The sequence below is a fragment of the Adiantum capillus-veneris genome, chromosome 5 (genome assembly GCF_014529385.1).
Source record: "Adiantum capillus-veneris isolate H3 chromosome 5, ASM1452938v2, whole genome shotgun sequence".
NCBI lineage: Eukaryota > Viridiplantae > Streptophyta > Polypodiopsida > Polypodiales > Pteridaceae > Adiantum > Adiantum capillus-veneris.
The window spans coordinates 102,707,715-102,729,501 of NC_140935.1; the positions used below are offsets into that span (position 1 = coordinate 102,707,715).

Genomic DNA, 21,787 nt, shown 5'->3' on the forward strand with positions numbered 1-21,787 from the left:
AAAGAGGAGGTGGAAGTAGACCATAGCAATTGTCCAGATGTGCATAGAGTATTGGGAGACAAATTTGTCCTATTCAAGGCATGAGTAATTTGATCTTTTGTATGTGGATAAAGATGTATTTGAGGAGCAGAAAGAAGTGTCAACCCATGTGCTGGATGAAAGCCAAGTAGAGGAGTGTGGGCCTACAAGAGAAGACATGCAGGTAAAGGTAGTATGTGGGCCTACAAGAGAAGACATGCAAGTAAAGGTAGTATGTGGTGCCATGTTGATGGCTATGCTTATGAATGTTTCTATAGAATGTGCTACAGTGGTGCAGCAGGTAAGAGGTTTTTCCATGAAAGGTAGAGAAACCTTGACTATGGAACGAGAGTAAACAGATAGTGTGGTATGGAATGAGTTTCTCTCTTCTTTGGCTGAGGATGAAGTGGTAGAGCAGGTGGTTGAAGAGCAGGTAGATAGAGTTGACAAGGTAGAGGTATTGATTGATCTTGAAGGGCCAGTTAATGAGGAAGGACTTAATGATTTTGGGATTGAGTGTGTTACAAATATGGAAGCATGCATTGAGCCAAATGTGGGAGAGTGTTTGGTGCAATAGGTGTGCTCAATGGAAGATTAAGGGGAACCCCAGGTTGCGGCTTTGCTTTCAAAGGAGGTACATGAGTCATGGTTGGAAAATATGTTTGTGAGTGCAACTATGCAATGGGTTCGGATACGGGGTTCTCTTGAGGGAAACTCCATTTTACATCATTGGGAGGGAGGATCAGATATGTGTATGGAGTAGGATGGCATGCACAGTGGTGCTCTCATTGAAGCATGATGAAGGGAAAGGTGATGCTCAAAGAGCTGTAAGAATGTTATGGACTTATTATGTACATGGATGGCTACATGCTTGGGTAGGACACTATGGACTTATTATGTACATGGATGGCTACATGCTTGGGTAGGACACTATGGAAGTTGTTGCAAATGGACAGATGCACTCAAATCCAAGTGTTTGATCCAAAAGCTTGGACTATGCAGTCAGTTGGGTAGCCCACTTGAGAAGAGGCAGCATTACATATGGTTGCAGTTTTTGGTTTTCTCATCGTGTTTGCTAGTTTTGTAGTTTTCTAGGTGCATAAAGGCTTTTTGTGGTTGAACATAAATGTTGCCCAAGGGGGTGGGCAATGATGGTGCAACCAAAAAAATTTGATGCCAAAAAGTGTAACAAGCAATGTCAAAGATGCTTACAAATGTGTGTCCGAATGTCAAAGCATTGTAAAGACCCAGCTGTTTGGACAAAGAATTCAAGTTGTGTGTGACTCATGTTGTTATGTGGACCAAGGTAGAGGTTTGATGCTTTCAAGAATTTTATTCAAGTGAAAAGCCTCGTAGGACATGCAAAGCAAGTTGGGAAGTCAAAGCCATGTGGTTCGTGATAAAAAAGGAAAGTGGATGTGTGGCTCAACTTTCTTGCATGGAGACAACAAAAAATTCTTATTTTGTAAAATTTTAAAAACTCCTTTTTTCTAAAACCGGTCACGTAGGCTAAAGAAGAACATTGTTCCATACGTTTTTTCATGTCATGCACTTAAGCTATGGAAGATATTTCAATTGTTGCGTCAAATAATTTTTTTCCAGGCAGCCCAAGTAGGACAGAGGAGGAGATAGAGCTCCAAGAGAGCCTTCTTGTTTATGTGCTATCATAGCCAATTACTTGAGAAAGAAGAAAGTTTTTATTACAACATCTCTAAAGTTTCCCCCCCATCCCTTCTTCTCTTCTTTTCTCTTGTGCAAAGGTGTGTTGGTTGTGTGTGAGCCACCAAAACCAATTGGTGTGTGTGTAAAGAGGGAGGAAGAGAGAGAGGTGTTATTTGTGTGTTGGAGAACCAGAAAGAAATTGTGTTGATTGAGATGCATGTATGACTATGGGCTTGGGTGTGTGCAAATATGGGTTTGCATTGGAGTTTTGTTGTTTGGTGTGTTCTTTTGAGAAGATTGGGGTGTTGTGATCATCCTAGCCTATAGAGAAGCAATTTGTGAATGTTTCTAGGTGTGTTTTCATTGTGTCTTTCCAACATGGTCATGATATTATGATAGAGAAGCCGAGCCACACTCTGAGCTTTGTTATTCTTGAGGGTTACATCTTTCACCCATTTGGTACAATACTCTGTTGCAACCAAAATGTATTTGTATCCGTTGCATATAGTCAACTTCATAGGTCCCAAAAATCCAATCCCCACATTTAAAAAGATTGTAAGTGCAATATAGGATGACCAGAAATCCTATCTCTAGAATCGGGCTAAGAAAGCTTCTGGCATACCACTCTAGACACTGGTCGTGGCCATCAAGACTATGGGCACCATAATCTAGCATGTAAGATGTTCTACCTGTAATATCCCTTGAGAAATTTCCTCTTGCTCCTTCGGAACGAGCTTGAAGCACAACCTTTCGTTCAAACTCAAGGACACATATCCTAATCACTTGTCCAATCCCGTTCATGTATAAGACTCCTGCAATAACAGAAAAGGGTCTATTTTTAAGAAAACATTTCCTCCTTTGCCATAGTTCCCTCTATCAAGAAAACTAATATTTGATCATACCGTGACTCAGATATGGCATTGTGTACCTCAAATAACTCTACATCTAGCAAATCATCATTAATGCTAGTTGGATTTTCACACGTCTCAAATTTACTTAGATAATTAGCAATAATGTCTTCTTTACCTAATGTGTGAACAATGACAAAATAAAACTCCTACAACAAAAACATCCATATTTCTAATATCTTGTTCACAATGGTTTCTTAATTAGATATAGCAATGCATGGTGACACCCTACTCTGATAATGCGAAGCAAGGGTATGAGCCACGAAAGAGAAGAAGACTTCCACCTGATGTGTTCATAGTTACAGGACCCTACGCCACAAGCCAGGTCAATGAGGTTAAAGGTTCTATGGACTCTAGATCCTACATTATAAGAGAAGAAATTACCTTTCACATATTAAGGATTCAAAAACAACGCCTTTTTCCCCGCGTTTAAGAGGCACGGCCGCCATCCTTAATTCCGAAATATGACAAGAGATGAATCTCTAACTAACTAAGACAAAGTGAAAAGTACTCGACTAATCGAGTCCACCCATCCTTGACTCGCAACCTAAGCCAGTCCCCACTTTCCACACCGCACTCACCCGTTCTTTTAATGTTATCTAATTACTACCACGACATATACAACAATGTTCCTTAATTAATTCTTAATACAAGTTTTTTAGTACAATCCTTTCAAACATCATTGAACAATTCTTTCATAACCAGAGTTAAAGAATTCCATAATCCGCAAAAAAAGTCTTTAGTTTCTATAGAAGTTTTTTCTCTAACCACGGACTTTCTCTGTCTAACCGACAGAGCCTTTGCAAAGGTTTTTCCTAATCGCTAACCGCGAGCTGCGCATACTTCCCTTTTGCTAACTGCAAGGGACATTTTGCTACCCGCAAGGCATCTTGCTAAACGCAAGGTAAAAAAAACAAAGTTGATGACCTCAACTTTAATTTCTGCTAACTGCGGATTCCTCTCGCTAACCGCGAGTTCCATCTGGAAACAAGATTTTCTTTCAGTATTTCATATTCTATATGTTTCTTTCAACAAGATCAATCAAAGTCATATTTTCAAACCATAATTACTTATCAACAATATTTCTTTATCAAAAAATAACAATTTATAAAAACAATACTTTTAGTACTTTACGAAACATATGCTTGTTTCATGTGATTGAACAATCACGTTTTCGGTCGGTTTAAGTATGGTTAAATCTAAGTTCATCTTACCGGTCAACATGAATACTATGCATAATTATAAATTCGTTTTACCGGATTTGGAGCGCGTGCGGCTAACTCCTTTGCTGGCGGTTGGACGGCTTCGACTTCTTCATCGATTGATGCTTCCGCATGAGGTACGTTCAGAGTTGACACCCTTCTTCCCACCTTCCTTGGTGGTGCAACGGCATGGGCGTCCTTGGAACTTCGCGTTACACGCTTTGGAGCCATAGCTTTGGAATGGAGAAAAGAAAAGCGGGTTGATAGAGAGAGAGAGAGAGAGAGAGAGAGAGAGAGAGAGAGAGAGAGTTCACAAATCGGGTGATTCACAAATCGGGTGATTCACAAATCGGTTGACGGCACGTCGACAATTGGAGATGGAGATGGCTTGAAGGTGAGGGGTTAAGGAAGAGAGGTTTCCTCCGGCGCGTCGTTGCGAGAGAGCTTCCGCTTCTGTAGATGTGTGTGTTCAAAGTGAGAAGAGAAGGGTCCTTTATATAGGCCCTAGGGGGGTGCTAAAAATACTGAGAGGTTTCAAGAATAGGAGAAGGAAAAATCTCGCGCGTCGTCGCGGCTCTAATTTATTTAAAAAATTTCAACAAGAAAAAAATTTGCGCGTTCGCGAATCTTTTGCGCGATTTTAAAAAGCTCTATACTTACAAGTTCCCATTCTATTTTGAAAGAGATAAGAAAGAAGTATCCTGATTTTGACTTACCTCTCTTTCTCTTCTAAAAATACTATCTCTAAGCTTTTTTTTCACACATAGATTAGGTTCCCACATAAACCTATCATTCCACATAAAGAAAGATCATAAATAAATGGATTCTGAACCCGATTTTCAATCTGATTGCTCTGATAAACTCATGATGACTCACAAAATCGAGAATCTCAATTGCTTTGCAAAATAACTGAAATGGCTTATATGAATAAATATTGGGTACATTACAATCTCCCCAACTTAGGGATTCAAGATCTCCTCATCTCGAGAAAAAGTGAGGATAATCCTTCTCTAAGGTAGCTTCATCTTCCCATGTTGCATCTTCTTCACGATAGTCCTGCCATTGAACAAGGTGTTCTCTGAGGATTCTATTCCAAAGAATCTTCTCTCGGGACTCCAGAATCCTGGATGGTTGGAGTTCTAAGATACTTTGGTTAGGCATGACAATCTGCTCATCATTTAGGAGTTGATCATCACTGGGGATATAGGGCTTCGATAAGCTCACATGAAATACGTCATGAACTTTAATATGTTTTGGTAACTTCAACTTGTAAGCTTGAGTACCGATACATTTGATCACTTCATAAGGACACAATAACGTGGGCTAAGCTTCTTGTACTTTCCAAGCGATAAAGTACTTCTCTTTGGATGAATCCAAAGAAAAACCTTGTCGCCTTCTTTGAATCTTCGCTCGGATCTCTTTCCATCTGCATACTGTTTTTGGCGATCCTGAGCCGCTTGAATATCCCTCCGAATGGCTTTCGTTTGGCTTTCCATTTCTTCAAGCATTTTCTTAGATGCTTCTACTCTTATGGTAGGATCTGAAAAATTAAGCGGAGAGATACATTCATGTCCATATAAGGCACAAAATGGGGTCATACCAATGCTTTGGTGATAAGAAGCATTGTAGGCATACTCCACTAGAGGTAAAAATTGAATCCATTGCTTAGGTTCCCTACTGCAATAAGCTCTGAGAATATCTTCAATGACTTGGTTGACTCGCTCGGTTTGTCCATCTGATTGAGGATGGTATGCGGTACTAAAGTTCAATTCTGTCCCAATTTCCTTGAAGAGCGAAGTCCAAAAATTTGAAGTAAACTTCACATCTCGATCGCTTACAATTGGCTTGGGTAATCCATGCAATCTGAAAACCTCTTTAACAAATAGTCGTGCAATATCAGAGGCGGTAAATGTTGTCTTGACTGGGATGAGGTGTGTAACCTTTGCGAGTAGATCAACGACCACCATAAGTGAGTTGTACCCACCTTATACCATAGGTAATCCTGTGACAAAGTCCATGCTTATACATTCCCACTTCATTTGTGGAATGTCCAGAGGTTGAAGTTTACCGGGAATTTTAACCCTTTCAGCCTTAATCCGTTGGCATGATAAGCACTGGTGAATATAGCGTAGTACATCTGCCTTCTGTCCAATCCAATAGAAGCTTTTACGTACTGCATTGAGAGTCTTTGCATAACCTGGGTGTCCTGAAGTAGGGCTATCGTGGGCTTCGAACAAAATAGCCTTCTTTAAGTCAGGGTCCCTCGGTACACATAACCTATCTCTGTGGTAGAGACAAAGTCCATCTTCTGAGAAGTGTATCATTGAAGGTATAGTCTTTGACTCTCCAGATCGAACAAGGTTAAGCTGCCTTTGATACTCTGGATCAGATGATGCAGCTTCCTTAATCCTTTTAATGATCAGGTTGTTAGGTATGGATATGAGTCCCACAAAAGGTTTCCGACTCAACGAATCTGCAACCGTGTTTTCTTTCCTAGGGCAATAGAGAATATCAAAGTCATACTCCTATAAAAGTTCCACCCATCGCCTTTGTCGCATATTCAAGGTTGCTTGGGTAAAGATCCACTTTAAGCTCTTATGGTCAGTTATAAGTCGAAACTTTCTTCCCAATAAATAGTATCTCCATAGCTTTAAAGCATGAATGATTGCCAACAGTTCGAGATCATGGGTCGGATAGTTCTTTAACGAACCTTAAGCTTACGTGAGGTGAAAGATATTGGTCTGCCTTCTTGAGTTAACGCTCCTCCAACTGCTATTCCACTAGCATCAGTGACAACTTTAAAGGCTTGATTGAAATCTGGTAGCTTTAGACATGGGGCCATAATCACATATTGCTTAAGCTGGTCGAACCTTTCTTGACGTACTGGTTCCCAATTGATCCTTGCTCCTTTCTTCAAGAGGTTTGTCAAGAGTGCGGCGATCACCGCGTAATTCTTTATAAAGATTCTGTACCAATCTGTGATTCCCAAGAATCCTCTAATCTCACTTACATTAGTTGGCCGAGGCCATTCAACAATGTCTTGAACTTTAGCGGGGTCTACTGAAATTCCTTCTTGCGAAACAATAAATCCCAAGTATTCAATCCTCGGAGAGAAAAATGAGCACTTGCTCATCTTTGCGTATAGCTTATGCTCGCAAAGAATATCTAACAACTTCCTTAGGTGACCTTCATGTTCTTGTTCATCTTTTGAGTAGATCAGAATATCATCAAAGAAGACAAGGACAAAATCGTCTAGGTAAGGCCTGAAGATATCCTGCATCAATCTATTGAATGTAGCTGGAGCATTGGTTAGACCAAATGACATTACTATGAATTCAAAATGGCCATAACGGGTGTTGAAAGCTATCTTTGGAATATTTGATTCCTTTATTCTGATTTGATAGTAACTAGATCTTAGATCTATCTTTGAGAAGACCTTAGAACCATGTAGCCTGTCGAGCAATTCATCGATTCGGGGTATAGGATAGTTGTTCTTAATTGTTACCTGGTTTAGTCCTCTATAATCAATGTAGAGTCGTAAAGTCCCATCTTTCGTTTTCTGAAAAAGTACTGGTGCTCCCCAACTAGATTTTTTTGGTCTAATAAATCCCTGTTCTAGCAGTTGACGAAGCTGCTCATTCAGTTCAATTGCCTCCGGTAAGGCCATTTTGTAAGGTCTCTTTGACACGGGATCACTTCCTGGGAGAATCTCTATCTCATGGTCAATTTCCCGGGTTGGAGGAAGGGAGGGAAGGTCTTCAGGAAAAATATCTGAATATTCATGAAGCCATGAGGGTTTTGTATCACTTGAATTTGGATCGACCTTATTTAACTTGACCACAAATACCTGTTCGCTAGCTCTCATACCCTTGAGTAGACGGTTTTCCTTCACTAATTGAATCTTTGGGCTCCCACTTTTCCCTTGCACTTTGACTTGCCTTGCTTGACTATCTTGAAAGCTCAAACTACCTTGACCACAATGGATGCTAGCCTGATTCTTAGATAACCAATCCATCCCAATAATCCCATCATACATCCCAACTGGTAGGGTTCTAAAGAAAGTTGAAGTAGTGTGCCCTCCTAGTTCAAAATCAAGGATTCCCACAGAATGTCGAGATACTACGGTTTCCCATTAGCCAATTCTACTGTCATAGGTTTAGCTTGTTTTTGGTCTAGGTTGAACTTTCGTAAACATTTTGGGGATAGAACTACCACAATCGATGAGAAGGTTAAAAGATTAACCTTGATGAGTGGCTGGGGTCTGAATAACAGCGAATTGTCGTTGAGCTCCAGGGTTGTCAATAGCTACATAGATAGTCGCTCTTTCTTCTTCTTCACCAATTGGTAGGTTCTCCTATGGTTACACATGCATGTGCATTCCTACCTTGACCTCTTCCAAATGCCCTTGCTTCTCTCCCTCGCCCTCGTCCACATCCACCACCTCGTCCAGTGTTGTTTCCAATAGGGTGGCGTCTTCGGTCTGCCTCCGTTGCTACCGCTGCTCTGTTAGATAAGTGTGGACATCTGTTTCGGTAATGTCCTAGTTCTCCACACTCAAAGCATCGAACATCCAACCTTGCAGGATTTTGCCCGTTTGCAGCATAGGCTCTTTGTGGCTGCTTCTCATTATTGGAAAATCTTACTGGTCGTCTAGCACCATTAAAACTCTGATTCTGTTCAACTCTCCTCCTTAAGCCTTGCTCCTTCATCAAAGGTTTGGCTCGCAATAAGGCATCTTGCACAGTGGTAGGTTTCATGGCTTCCAGTCGTGAGCAAATGGGTTCTTTTAAACCTTGGCAAAACCGAGCTACTTGTTGCTCTATCGTCATTGGTGGTGCATAACGCCTAAGATTTACGAACTTTGAGTAATAATCTTCCAGGGATAGGCTGTATTGCTTCAAGCTAAAGAAATCATTCATCTTTAACGCTTCATGAGCAAGGGGTTAGTATCTTTCCTTTATTGCTTGCTTGATTTCTCTCCAATTCTGGGAATTTTCTAACACTCCCATGTCACGGCAATGTTGTTTCCACCATAATTTGGCTTCACCTGTAAGGCGAAACATCCCCAACATCGCTTGGTTTGCAGGTGCAGTCTTGGCAGCTGAGAAATAATCGTCCATAGCTTCAATCCAGACTTCCACATCCTTTTCCACATTGGCACCTTCACCCTTAAAAGAAGGTGGTTGCATTTGTTTGAGCAACAATTTCTTCTCCTGAACTTCCATGTAAGAAGCATCGTTCCAAGGATTCTCCACTATAGGAGTAATTTGAGGGTTCTCCTGCAAATTTTTAACACCAATGCTTATAATAACTTAAGTCATTAAAGTATTGGGTTTATCTAGTCCTTTAGAGTTCAACACATGGCTTAACCAATCATAACTTAGTCCAATCACATAACTTAAACCAGTCATGGATCTTCACCAACAAATAATCAATGACTTGACCAGTCACTCAATTCTTTTGAACAAAACAACTAAGTTTATTATTTGCAACCCATACGCATTAACAAGCTTTCTGTTCCCAGTACTAGTTGCATCAATTACTATCGTGAAGCATGTAGGGAACACCAAATCTCAATTAAGCTCAAGAGTAAATTATTTATCAAGAGTCAGTTTCTCTTCCAAAACAATCAACGTCTTCTATTGATGTAAGAATACCAATGGCCTTATTACAAAATGTTATAGTAACCCTAATCCTCAGGTGTATATTTGAAGCTGTGATATTCTTGGGCACTCTTTAGGAAGAAGCGCGGAGGATTTTCGATAGGGGCTAATAGTCGATAAGTGACGGGGAGTTGTGGTAATCATGTTGTCCATCCCTTGCCCGAGAAGTGGCTAGTTCTTCCTATAGCAACCACTCGGTCTTTTGGAACGACTGCAATGACCTTGTCATAGACCCACCGATTGAGGTTGACGCTTCCATCTGCCGCCATTGCTTTGACATCGGTTGGCCAAAAGGTATAGTAATGGACCAGCCTTAGCTCCTCACACCATTTGATGCGGCGAAGATCATTATTTAAATTCCCTAAGCTTCTAGCCCTGATGGTAAAAGTACTTCCACGAGACCACCAGGCTCGAGACCATCCTCGTTGGGTTCGAAAACGCGGCGGAGTGGTCGATATCTCGAGGATCCTCATGATTGATGCCCAAAATTCGTAGTCGTTTGATCGTCATGCAAACAAGTATATGATGTTGAACACCTGAAATCGCATGTATGCCTCATTCTGATCCTGAAACGTGTTATATATAAATATGTAAGAATATAAGATCATTTTAATAGAGTAGTTTAGAAACAAAAGAAGCAATAATGGGAAAAAAAAAAACATTCTTCCCCTACATTCCCCTCTTAATGTTGGGTTAACCTCTGTTTAACCTTGGCTCTGATACCAATTGTAAGGTCCCCGTCCTAAAAGATCGGGGCGACATGGAAGATAGACTTCTTTATTCCCTAAATCCGTTGACGACACCCTACTCCGATAATGCAAAGCAAGGATACGAGCAACGAAAGAGAAGAAAACTTCCACCTGATGTGTTCGTAGTTATAGGACCCTACGCCACAAGCCAGGTCGATGAGGTTAAAAGTTCTATGGACTCTAGATCCTACATTATAAGAGAAGAAATTCCTTTTCACATATTAAGGATTCAGAAACAACGTCTTTTTCCCCGCGTTTAGGAGGCCTGGCCGCCATCCTTAATTCCGAAATATGACAAGAGATAAATCTCTAACTAACTAAGACAAAGTGAAAAGTACTCGACTAATCGAGTCCACCCATCCTTGACTCGCAACCTAAGCCAGTCCCCACTTTCCACACCGCACTCACCCGTTCTTTTAATGTTATCTAATTACTACTACGACATATACAACAATGTTCTTTAATTAATTCTTAATACAAGTTTTTTAGTACAATCCTTTCAAACATCATCGAACAATTCTTTCATAACTAGAGTTAAAGAATTCCATAATACGCAAAAAAAAGTCTTTAGTTTCTATACAAGTTTTGCCGCTAACCACGAACTTTCTCTGTCTAACCGACAGAGCCTTTGCAAAGGTTTTTCCTAATCGCTAACCGCGAGATGCGCATACTTCCCTTTTGCTAACTACAAGGGACATTTTGCTACCTGCAAGGCATCTTGCTAACCGCAAGGTAGAAAAAAGAAAGTTGATGACCTCAACTTTAATTTCCGCTAACCGCGGATTTCTCTCGCGAACCGCGAGTTCCATCTGGAAACAATATTTTCTTTCAGTATTTCATATTCTATATGTTTCTTTCAACAAGATCAATCAAAGTCATATTCTCAAACCATAATTACTTATCAACAATATTTCTTTATAAAAAAATAACAGTTTATAAAAACAATACTTTTACTACTTTATGAAACATATGCTTGTTTCATGTGATTGAACAATCACGTTTCTGATCGGTTTAAGGTAAGGTTAAATCTAAGTTCATCTTACCGGTCAACATGAATACTATGCATAATTATAAGTTTGTTTTACCGGATTTGGAGCGCGTGCGGCTAACTCCTGTGATGGCGGTTGGACGGCTTCGACTTCTTCATCGATTGATGCTTCCGCATGAGGTACGTTCGGAGTTGACACCCTTCTTCCCACCTTCCTTGGTGGTGAAACGGCATGGGCGTCCTTGAAACTTTGCGTTACACGCTTCGGAGCCATAGCTTCGGAATGGAGAAAAGAAAAGCGCGTTGATAGAGAGAGAGAGAGAGAGAGAGAGAGAGAGAGAGAGAGAGAGAGAGAGAGAGAGAGAGAGAGAGAGAGTTCACAAATCGGGTGATTCAAAAATCGTTTGATGGCACGTCGACGATTGGAGATGGAGATGGATTGAAGGTGAGGGGTTAAGGGAGAGAGGTTTCCTCCGGCACGTCGTTGTGAGAGAGCTTCCGCTTCTGTAGATGTGTGTGTTCAAAGTGAGAAGAGAAGGGTACTTTATATAGGCTCTAGGGGGGTGATAAAAATACTGAGAGGTTTCAAGAATAGGAGAAGGAAAAAGCTCGCGCGTCGTCGCAGCTCTAATTTATTTTATTTTATTTTTTTTGTTGTTTTTTTTGCGCGTTCACGAATCTTATGTGCGATTTTAAAAAGCTCTATACTTACAAGTTCCCATTCTATTTTGAAAGAGATAAGAAAGAAGTATCCTAATTTTGACGTACCTCTCTTTCTCTCCTAAAAATACTATCTCTAAGATTTTTCTTCACACATAGATTAGGTTCCCACATAAACCTATCGTTCCACATAAAGAAAGATCATAAATAAATGGATTCTGAACCCTATTTTCAATCCGATTGCTCTGATAAACTCATGATGACTCACAAAATCGAGAATCTCAATTTCTTTGCAAAATAACTGAAATGGATTATAGAAATAAATGTTGGGTACATTACATGGTCAGCATGAAAAATCACCCTCATGTTGTTTAACAAGTAATGCATGAATTAATTCAATGCATACACCATCCCAAGAGCTCTTATATCAGTTTTTCATAGCTCCTTTCAATTGATATCAACACTCTAATGGAATAATATACATGTCTAAACCATCCTCTCATCTTCTCCTGCACGAGAACAACTCTTGTAGCTATATCCAATGCATCAACAAAGACATGAAATAGTAATTCCAATCTACAGGTTGTAATATTGGATTTTGGCATAGTTTCAAAAGGGATGCATATTATTAAAACATTCTTTTTAAAAAGAGGTAGAAATGAATAGATAAATGCACACTTGCAAGGAAATGCAACAATTTTCATGTTGTTTCAAATGCTTGAAATGTGTTCTTGATTCAACAAGATTGGAATATTGTTTTCTTGTATCAAATTACTACCTTGGAAAGGTGCAAATTTATCAAACAGTTCAAGGAGAGGGTGGATTTTCGGGGGGTTAACTTGTTCACCAGAAGGTTGACCCCAATTTTATGTTGTACATTAAGCTAGTTCAAGAATGAGGAAAGGGATTTTGATGTATGGAGTGGAGATTAAACTTGGGAAAAATGGATTTTGTGTAGTTGGTAAATACACTCATCTTAGAGGAACACACACACAACTGTGCTCAGTCTATAACCGGGAAAAAAGCATGAGTGACTTTGAAATAAGGTCAATTAGAGAGCTCCCACCAATTGACCTTGGAAGGTTGAGTTCAAATTTATTCTGATGACTTTGATTAAAAAGTTAAAACGATAAGGAAAGGGGGTAAAATGTTAGGTTATAGGTTAGGTTAGGTTAGGTTATAGGGATTTCAAAAATGACTTGTGTACTTCAAAAAACGCAAATGGACTTTGATTAGGTTATGTTATAGGTGAGGTTGTAGGTTAGGTTTAATTTGGTTGTAGGTTAGGTTATAGGTTAGTTAGGTTAGGCTAGGTTAGGCTAGGTTAGGGTTAGGTTATGGGTTATAGGTTAGGTTTAGGTTATAGGTTTGAAAAGCGCTAGCGCAATTGGACTTCAAAAGCGCACACAGACTTTGAAAACGCTAATATATATTCATTGACCCTGTGGTCCTAATTTTTGTGCACCTCTAGACTGAGGTGTGCGGGGATCGGGCATGGCTACAGAATGTGAGGGTGTTAGATCTACCGGCAAATAGTTGAAAAACACAATCGGACTTCAAAAGCGCCTTGTGTACTTCAAAATGCAAACGAAAATTGATAAACAAAGTAAAATAGCGCAATCGAACTTCAAAAGCGCAAACAAACTTCAATAGCCTTAATATATAGTCATTGATCAATAAGGACGAGATTATTACCCTGTGGTTCTAATCTCCGTGCACCTCTAGATCGAGGTGTGTGGGGATTGGAATTGGCTAGAGAATGTGAGGTTGTCATGTATTGTCATGTAGTTAATAGTGTGTAGTTATAACAACTAGAGTGTTTTAATTATTTGTTGCATGATTGGTAGATAAATTATGGACGATAGGATGGTGTGTCCTTGTGTGCATTACAAGCACCACATCTTTCAAAAACAAAAAATCTACGACCAACACATTTTCAATCAGTGTCTCTTTCTGATAGAGAAACTACAAGACCCACGTTAACGATCTCATGGTCTAGAGACAATAGATCAAACTCCACAAGTAGATATTGCTCCAACGTCATACCAGAGAAGATGATTTTCAAACGAGCAGGCATCGCTGAGTCCTCCCAACCAATACCTGATGTGGAATTTTAAGAAGTAGAGATGGAGAAGATGCTAGATGCGTTCTTTGACATGGATCCCATCATTGAAAACATAGAAGACGACACCATTCAACGCAATACTGCGGACCAACCTTAGCCATCCCATCCATATCGATGGCATGATAGCAACGATAAAGAGGGCGAGATGATGCAAACTCTTGCACGCATGCCACTTTACAATGGTGCAAAAATCTCAGTTCTTTGTACTGCGTTGGCAATGCTTAATTTGCAGTCTGTCTACGGGTGGTCTGGCATCTCAGTCACAAAGCTTTTCAGGTGAATACAATGTATCCTAAGCATAATAAAATGCAAATTAAAGTTCACTAATGTGATCAAGGGGCTAACTTGTTCATGTAACGACAAGTTACTCAACGAGCAAATCTCGCCAGAAGGGAATCACATGTCCCCTACCCGTTCAGCCGCTAAAAGGCTTCTTACTAATTTGGACCTGGATTACCACAAATACATGCATGTCCTAATGATTGTATACTTTTTCGCAATGAGTATGCAAATTTGGAACAATGTCCCAATGTGAGGTCCCCAACCCCGAGAAGATTGGGGCGACTTGATACATGGCCTTCCTTTATTCTCCTTTTCCATTGACCACACCCTACTCCGTTTCCACAAAGTAGAGATATTAGCAACAGCAACAGAAGAGAGGAAGTCCTCTATCCATCGTGTTTGTGGTTATGAGGGTCATACGCCACAGGCAAGGTCAATAAATCAAAATTCTAATGAAAGTTGTTTCCTAACATAAAGATGAAATCCCCTTGACATATTTAGAATCCACAAACAAAGTCTTTTTCCCCAAGTTTAAGAGGCACAACCGCCATCCATAAACCACAAATATGATATGAGACTTAGTCTAAATTAACTCGACTAATCAGGTCCATAGATTTGAGAAACACATAGATTTGGGATGTTTCGACTCTTGACACAATGAGTCTCTAATTTCACTTCTCTCAATAAGAGGGAGTGGAGAGTTTTTTTACTAATCGAGACCACCCATCCTGTACTGGCAACCTGAGCCACCTCCACTTTCCACCCCACACTCACACTTTTTAGCTTGTATTTTAATTACTACCACATTGTTTTACATATACAACAGTGTTTCTTAATCAATTCCAGACACAGATTCTTTTATACAACCTTTCAAACAATACCAAGAAATTCAAACAAGGCCTAATGAAGACAGTCCTATAATTCAACAAAAATAACTTTTTCCAATTTCTCACGAGTTACCGCTACCCGCGGGCTTTCTCTTTCTAACCAACAGAGCCTTTGCAAAGGATTTATTCGCTAACCGCGAATTACGCTAGCTAACGGCGAGGCTACTTGTTAACCGCCATGCATCCCACTACCCGCGAGGCATCTTGCTAACCGCGAGGCATCTCGCTACCCGCGAGGCATCTCACTACCCGTGTGGCATCCCGCTAACAGCGAGGCATATTGCTAACCACCAGGCATCTTGCTACCCGCGAGGCATCCCGCTAATTGCGAGGACCAAAAGAGAGCCGATAACCTCAACATAATCTCCGCTAATCGCGGGATCATCTTGCTAACCGCGAGAAATAAAAGACATTCTTCTAACAATTCTTCTCTTTAAATGATTCTTCAAACATGATCACCCAACTCTTCAAATCAATCAATAACAACTTATTAAACAATAACAATTTATCAAGGAATAACAATTTAGCAAACAGTGATAATTTATCAAACAGTTCTTTCACTAATCTATGAAAACATATGCTTGTTTCTTGTGATAGAATCACATTTCTTGGACGGTTTAAGGGGTTCCCTATGCTTGAATTCCCAGGTCAACATGAATAACAATGTAGAATTATAAACTTGTCTTACCGGATTAGAGACATATTCAATTACCTCTCGTATTTAAGGTCGAACGGCTTCCACTTATTCTGCAACCAATACCTCCGCTTGAGCTATAGTTGAAGTAGTTGATGCCTTCCTTTTCACCTTTCTTGGAGGTAGAGCGACATAAGCGTCCTTCGAGCTTCGATTCACTCACTTCGGGGCCATTGTAAGGAGGTAGAGAAAAGGAAAAAAGAGAGAAAGAGAACACAAAAATCCGAAGGGCAACACGATGATGGTAGAGAAGACTTGGAGATGGAGATGGTAAGAGCTTGAGGGAGAGAAGGTAACTCCGACGTCAACGCAAAAGAGCTTCAGCTTCTGAGAGTGTGTCTGTGTCCTCTAAAAGTGAAGGGAGAGGGTTTTTATATAGACTCTCAAGGCCATCTAAGAATAGAGGGAAGTAAATAGAGATAAGTTTGCGTAGGTTCGTGGCTCTATATAATATATTTATTTATTTATTTATTTATTTATTTTTATTTATTTATTTTTTTGACACGGATTTTGATGCACAATTTTGGTTCTCTAATTTTAAAGAAAGCTTGGCTTCCAAGACAAGAACTCTTAACACTAGAATGGTAACAGGACACTTTTATGTCCTTGGACACTTTTGTGTCCTGTTAAGTGACCATTTTGCTTGAATTATTTGAAGAGTATGAAAATGAATTTCTAGGTGCTATATATCCACAAAGTTGCCTTATGAGCTGAAAAAAACTTAGCATTTTTTTTTTGAGTATCGATCTCACCATTAAATTTACTCTTGCACAATATTTTTGAACCTAAACTGTGTGAAAAAACGGGTCCTTTTTTTGGTCTTTTTTCAATTTTTGGCAACTATTCCACTCTAAACTTCATGTTTGTGAGATTTAGATGGCTAGAGGTTAGGCCTTCATAGTATTCAACATGTTTTGATGCTTGTAGGGAGAGCTAAGTGTTAAAATTGAAAGTTATGACCAATTTATAAGAATTGCATAATCCTATTTTATGGCCAAAATTAGCACTTTTATGATATTTTTGGTGGCTTTCTTGATATCCAAATTCAATTTTGATTGTGTAGGTGTAATGTATAACATAAAGCTAATCTTCCTTGAGTTTTGGGGGACCTAATATGCTATATAGCATAGTATATGATGATGGTTGAGTTTTTTTATTACTGAAGAATACGATACATTTTAGAGTAGCAAGTATAACTTCCTCAATATTGCTAGTTTCTTAGGCCAATTATGTGTATTTTGTAGGTAGTAACCATATCTAATCATAGACTACAAAACTGGCTAGATATTGAGTAGTTTTTATGGGTTTCTAGAGGTCATAATGCTAAACCCAGTTTTTTCATGTTTGCTATATTTAGCACTTTATCATTGCCCCCAAGGTTCCAACTATAAGAGATCCATTATCCTTTTGACATGCTCCATGGATCCTTTTGAATCCAAAGGCCCAAAGGAAACTAAGAAAACATGTATATAGTATCTGTATTGAGCGTGACTATAGAAACTTTGATGATAGGTCCGCAGAATGGCAAAAATGCAACTTTTTTGTACCTTTTATACAAAAGAAACCATATGTTTTGGTCACCAACCCATTGAAGCTAACGGGGCATTTTATCTCATGTCCTACAAAAATCCCTAGTCTTATTTATATGCAATCAACCGTAAGAAATTGCTGTTTTGGGCAAAATGCACTGGTCCATCAACTTTGGAGGCTTGTAGTGACCAAGGGATGAGAAAAATTACAAGTTTTCTCATTTTTTCCATATGTAGTAGTTATTGAACTATAATCTCATGAAAGGATTCTTCAAAATGAGTGGATCTACTATGGTTTTGGAATTTTTTCCCAAAACCCTGAAAGGACACTTTTATGTCCTGTTAGGTTACCATTCTAGTGTTAATTTAACTCTCTCCTCTTTCTTTCCTAAAAATACTCCTCCTTTCCTAAAAGGTCAACTCTTATCTTTAGATACAGTCTTGAGGCTGAAGGTTCCCATCAACCTATTGTTTTCAAGTGAATAAAGACCATAAGCAATAGTTCCAGAGTCCGATTTCCGATCCAATCGTTTCGTTTGAACGCATTATGACTTAACAAAATGCGAACCTTAAATATTTGCAAACTGAATAAAATACTTTTAGTGAAAAATGTTGGGTACATCACACCCAATTGTGGATCAAATAGGTATAGAGAGGACACACAAGGAAAATTTATCCCTGCAATGGTCCTTCGAGACTTTCCTATCATTCCAAGAATAAAGAGCATGTTCAGGTGCAAGTCCATAGCCACTTTGATGACATGGCACTTAAATACTAGATGGACATATGATGTGTTGCGGGTACCTGCTGATTCTTATGTATGGAAGCACATAGAGGAAAGTTGGCTGAAGAGGGGAGATTTCATGTCACCTGAAGTGAAAATACTTTCTATTTTCCATGAACTCCCATACTAGAGTGACATGCTTATTAATCATCTTCTTGACCCAATGCACATCTTCAAGAATGTACGGGAGCTCATATGGAAAACCATCAGTGAAAAAAGGGAGAGCAAGGCCCAAAGAGATGATCTGCAGGTTGTGGGTTGGATGCCAAAGATGTGGCCTCAACTTAAACCCAATGGTAATTTTTCTATACCAAAAGGACCATGGTCGTGCAGAAGAGCAACAAGTGAAGAAGACTATATCTTCATATAAGACACCCACTGGGTGCATGCGGTGTTTGAAAACGGCTTTTACGAGAGATGGAAATCTCAAAGGTCTTAAGTCCCACGATTGACACAAATTTACCAATTTCCATAAAAAATTATTTGATAGATGACATTAGAAGAACAATCTACAAAATTAGTGAGCTGGTATGCTGGATCAATTCAAAAGAGATAAGAGAAGACATCATTGATGTAGCACTCTTAAATGCTATTGAAGCAATGTGCATGGTGGAGAAGTACTTTCCAACAAACATTCTCACCATCCAAATGCATGTACTTGTGCATGTGGTCGATGAAGTTACAGTTGTAGGGGTAGTCCATAACAGGTGGATGTTCTTATTGGAGAGATTTATGAAGACTTTAAAGGGGTTTGTTTGTCAAAGGGCTCGCCTTGAGGGTAGCATGGCCGAAGAATGGCTTGTATAGGAGTCTCTTGTCCTCATCAGTGAATTTTTGGTCTCAATTGATCCAAATATGCCTCGTATGTGGACTACTAAGGTCAATGCAAAGGCGACAAGGGATGAGCCGCAGGGACACGGCACCGTTAGGAAGATGGACATCACAATGCGAGAAAAGGTTATGAGATTTTTCCTTCTCAACTCAGACATCATGCAGAATTGGCTAGAGAGGTACGAAGGGGAAAAGCAATGATGCTTGACAGATCGCCTGCAATTCATGAGCAACCGTGCCACTAGAAACCTTTCTTTCCTAGATCATCTTTGAAAATTACCTGACTTTCCAATTGGGTGGTGGTTAGATGCGACAATCTGAGAGGAAAAGAGGAATGGAGTGTTGATTACTGAAGAGAAAGAGGAGATGTCAAGGGGTTGCAATTGGTATGTATATTTTCACAACTTCCTTTTTGAGCTCCACATGATAACATTACTTTAATAACTTTAAGTCTGTTTCAATTTTGTGGCTGCAGTATCACAAATATGGAGCTTTATGGTCGCATGGGAAACAATTCAGAGTGCAAGGGATCGATCAACAAAGAGTCAATTTTGATAGTGGTGTTAGGAAAAGCTTTGTCCAAGAAAGTAGGAGTAGTGGCAGAGATGAGAACAGAGAGACTAGCCAACTTGAATACTTTGGCTACATCCAAGACATCTAAGATCAGCTTTAGAAAGTTTGATATGTTTATCTTTGATGTCAAGTAGTTCCAAGTGGGGATTTAACATTTGAGAGTTTTTCATTTCAAGTTTTTTTGACAATTTCAGCAATCTTTAGAGTTTTTTTAGTCAAACATGTGTCATAGCATAAAGTATCTATTTAATGTAATTTTCAATCATCATAAGATTCCCTATATGTGTGCTTGACGGAGAAAGAAAGTATAAATTCTAGAGAGATAGTATCTTTGCGCGTTACCATTGGAAGAAGAGATCATAAATCCTTGAGAGAGAGAGTGACTTCTCTTTTAAAATCTTTAGAGAGACAAAGTAAAATTCTAGAGCTGTATATCACTATGCAAAGAGAGAGAGAGAGAGAGAGAGAGAGAGAGGGCATAACGATGTGAAAATGTAAACCAAAAAAATCACCATTTCACAACTCATGCGATTAAAGTCAAATATGTTTGAGGATGTAACTACATTTTCTTAACTACCACAGGAGAGGACCAAAATTAGAGTACAAAAAAGGTTTAAATTCCATTAATGTAATCTCTAAAAGGCAAGTAATTTTCTCCCAAATAGCTTGCAAGTTGCTTCTGTCTTTTGCTAGAAATTTGAAATCCTGTGCTACATAAACAATGTTTTTCCAAGATATATAATCACAAGTGAAATAAATTAAAATAAATGCAAAAAAACACTTTAATATCATAGAACAATATTCTAGTTTAGTGAAAGATACATACCAAACCAGTTGTAATTAAATGGAGGGAGAAATCCTCCTTGGTTGTCCAAGAATAAAGGTGATGTCCATTGGTGAGAGGGTTGTCTTATGAATAATCATGTGCTCCTTGGGTACAAGTCCGAGCACTTTTGTGTACACATAGTACATATGTTTTCATGCCAAAAAGGGTTTGTTGGTCTTCTCTCGCTTTTGAAAATCCGGACACGTGCATGTTGTACATGAATCTCATAACTAATTTCAGTGAGAACTCGGAAAACTACATGCTCTTGAGACCTTTTCACTCCATCCAAAAATATAACTATCATTGTAGGGATGCGTTGTAGCACGACCTAATCGCAACCCACAAAATTGTCAAATCGTGGATCGGTAACCCGGCTAGGGCATGGAAGCACGAGCCTAAGATGTATAGACATAGAGGATTCAAGGGATCCTTTTTCTCATCCTAGAGAGAATCCATGGAAAGGGCTTCCTCTAATCAACAACACATTCCTACTTACTAATCACTTGCACACAATCCTGTGGTTAAAATTAACCTCTCACATCACTCACTCTATTCACAACTCTAAATCACACAACTAACAAACATGCAATTAACATACCTACTCCGCATTAGTGTGTCCATTACGGCACAACCCCTCAATGCGACTACGTATGCACACACACTAACCGCACCTTGTAGAGAGAGATGAAGAGAAGGAAGGCATATCCCTCACACACCATGGCCAATGGTGTGGATAGAATAGATTAACTCAAAAAAGGGATTAGGAGATCTACCATCACACTAATACAATCTCACTCCACATAATCAAACAAAGAAGACTAATAAGAAAGAAAGTGTAATTGATTATTAGAAATCAAGAGCTACATGGGCATGGAAAGCCCATGAGCCTCATGACCATCCACTCTACAAAGAGGAGACCCAAGAATGACTTCTCATTAAGCATAGGGATGTTTTATAGCTTTGGGCTTCAAACCCTTCAACTATGGGATAAAGTTGAGCTCTCTAGCCTAGACTCATACAACTTTGGAACTCCTACTTGAGCCCAAGGCCCTATACAATGAAAAGGAAATATTGTGCACTATAGCACATCCACAACTTGGTGCATAATTGGTGTAGCATGTGTTAGCCGCTGCTAACATTGTCCCCTTCCTAATTTAGCGCACGTCCTCGTGTGCCGGTGAAGCAAGACACGGTGACATGGTAGAAAGCAAGTCCATGGAAGAAATGTAGAGCTGCAAAACATAAGAACAAGTAATGAGCATCAAAGGCCACCAAGAATGAATAAAACATGAAGCACAAATGAACAATCATGCAAAGTGATTTTTTGCTTCTAAAAGATGGGTCAATGACAACATAAAGCAAAAAAACACCTAAACTATTGTGAATTAAACTAAGTTCATTTATTG

General features: G+C 39.4%; 1 pseudogene; it reads right to left on the reverse strand.

The window, feature by feature from the left end:
- Positions 1-9,479: 9,479 nt before the first annotated feature.
- On the reverse strand, positions 9,480-10,001 carry LOC147457846 (uncharacterized; annotated as a pseudogene).
- Between the last annotated feature and the right edge of the window lie 11,786 nt (positions 10,002-21,787).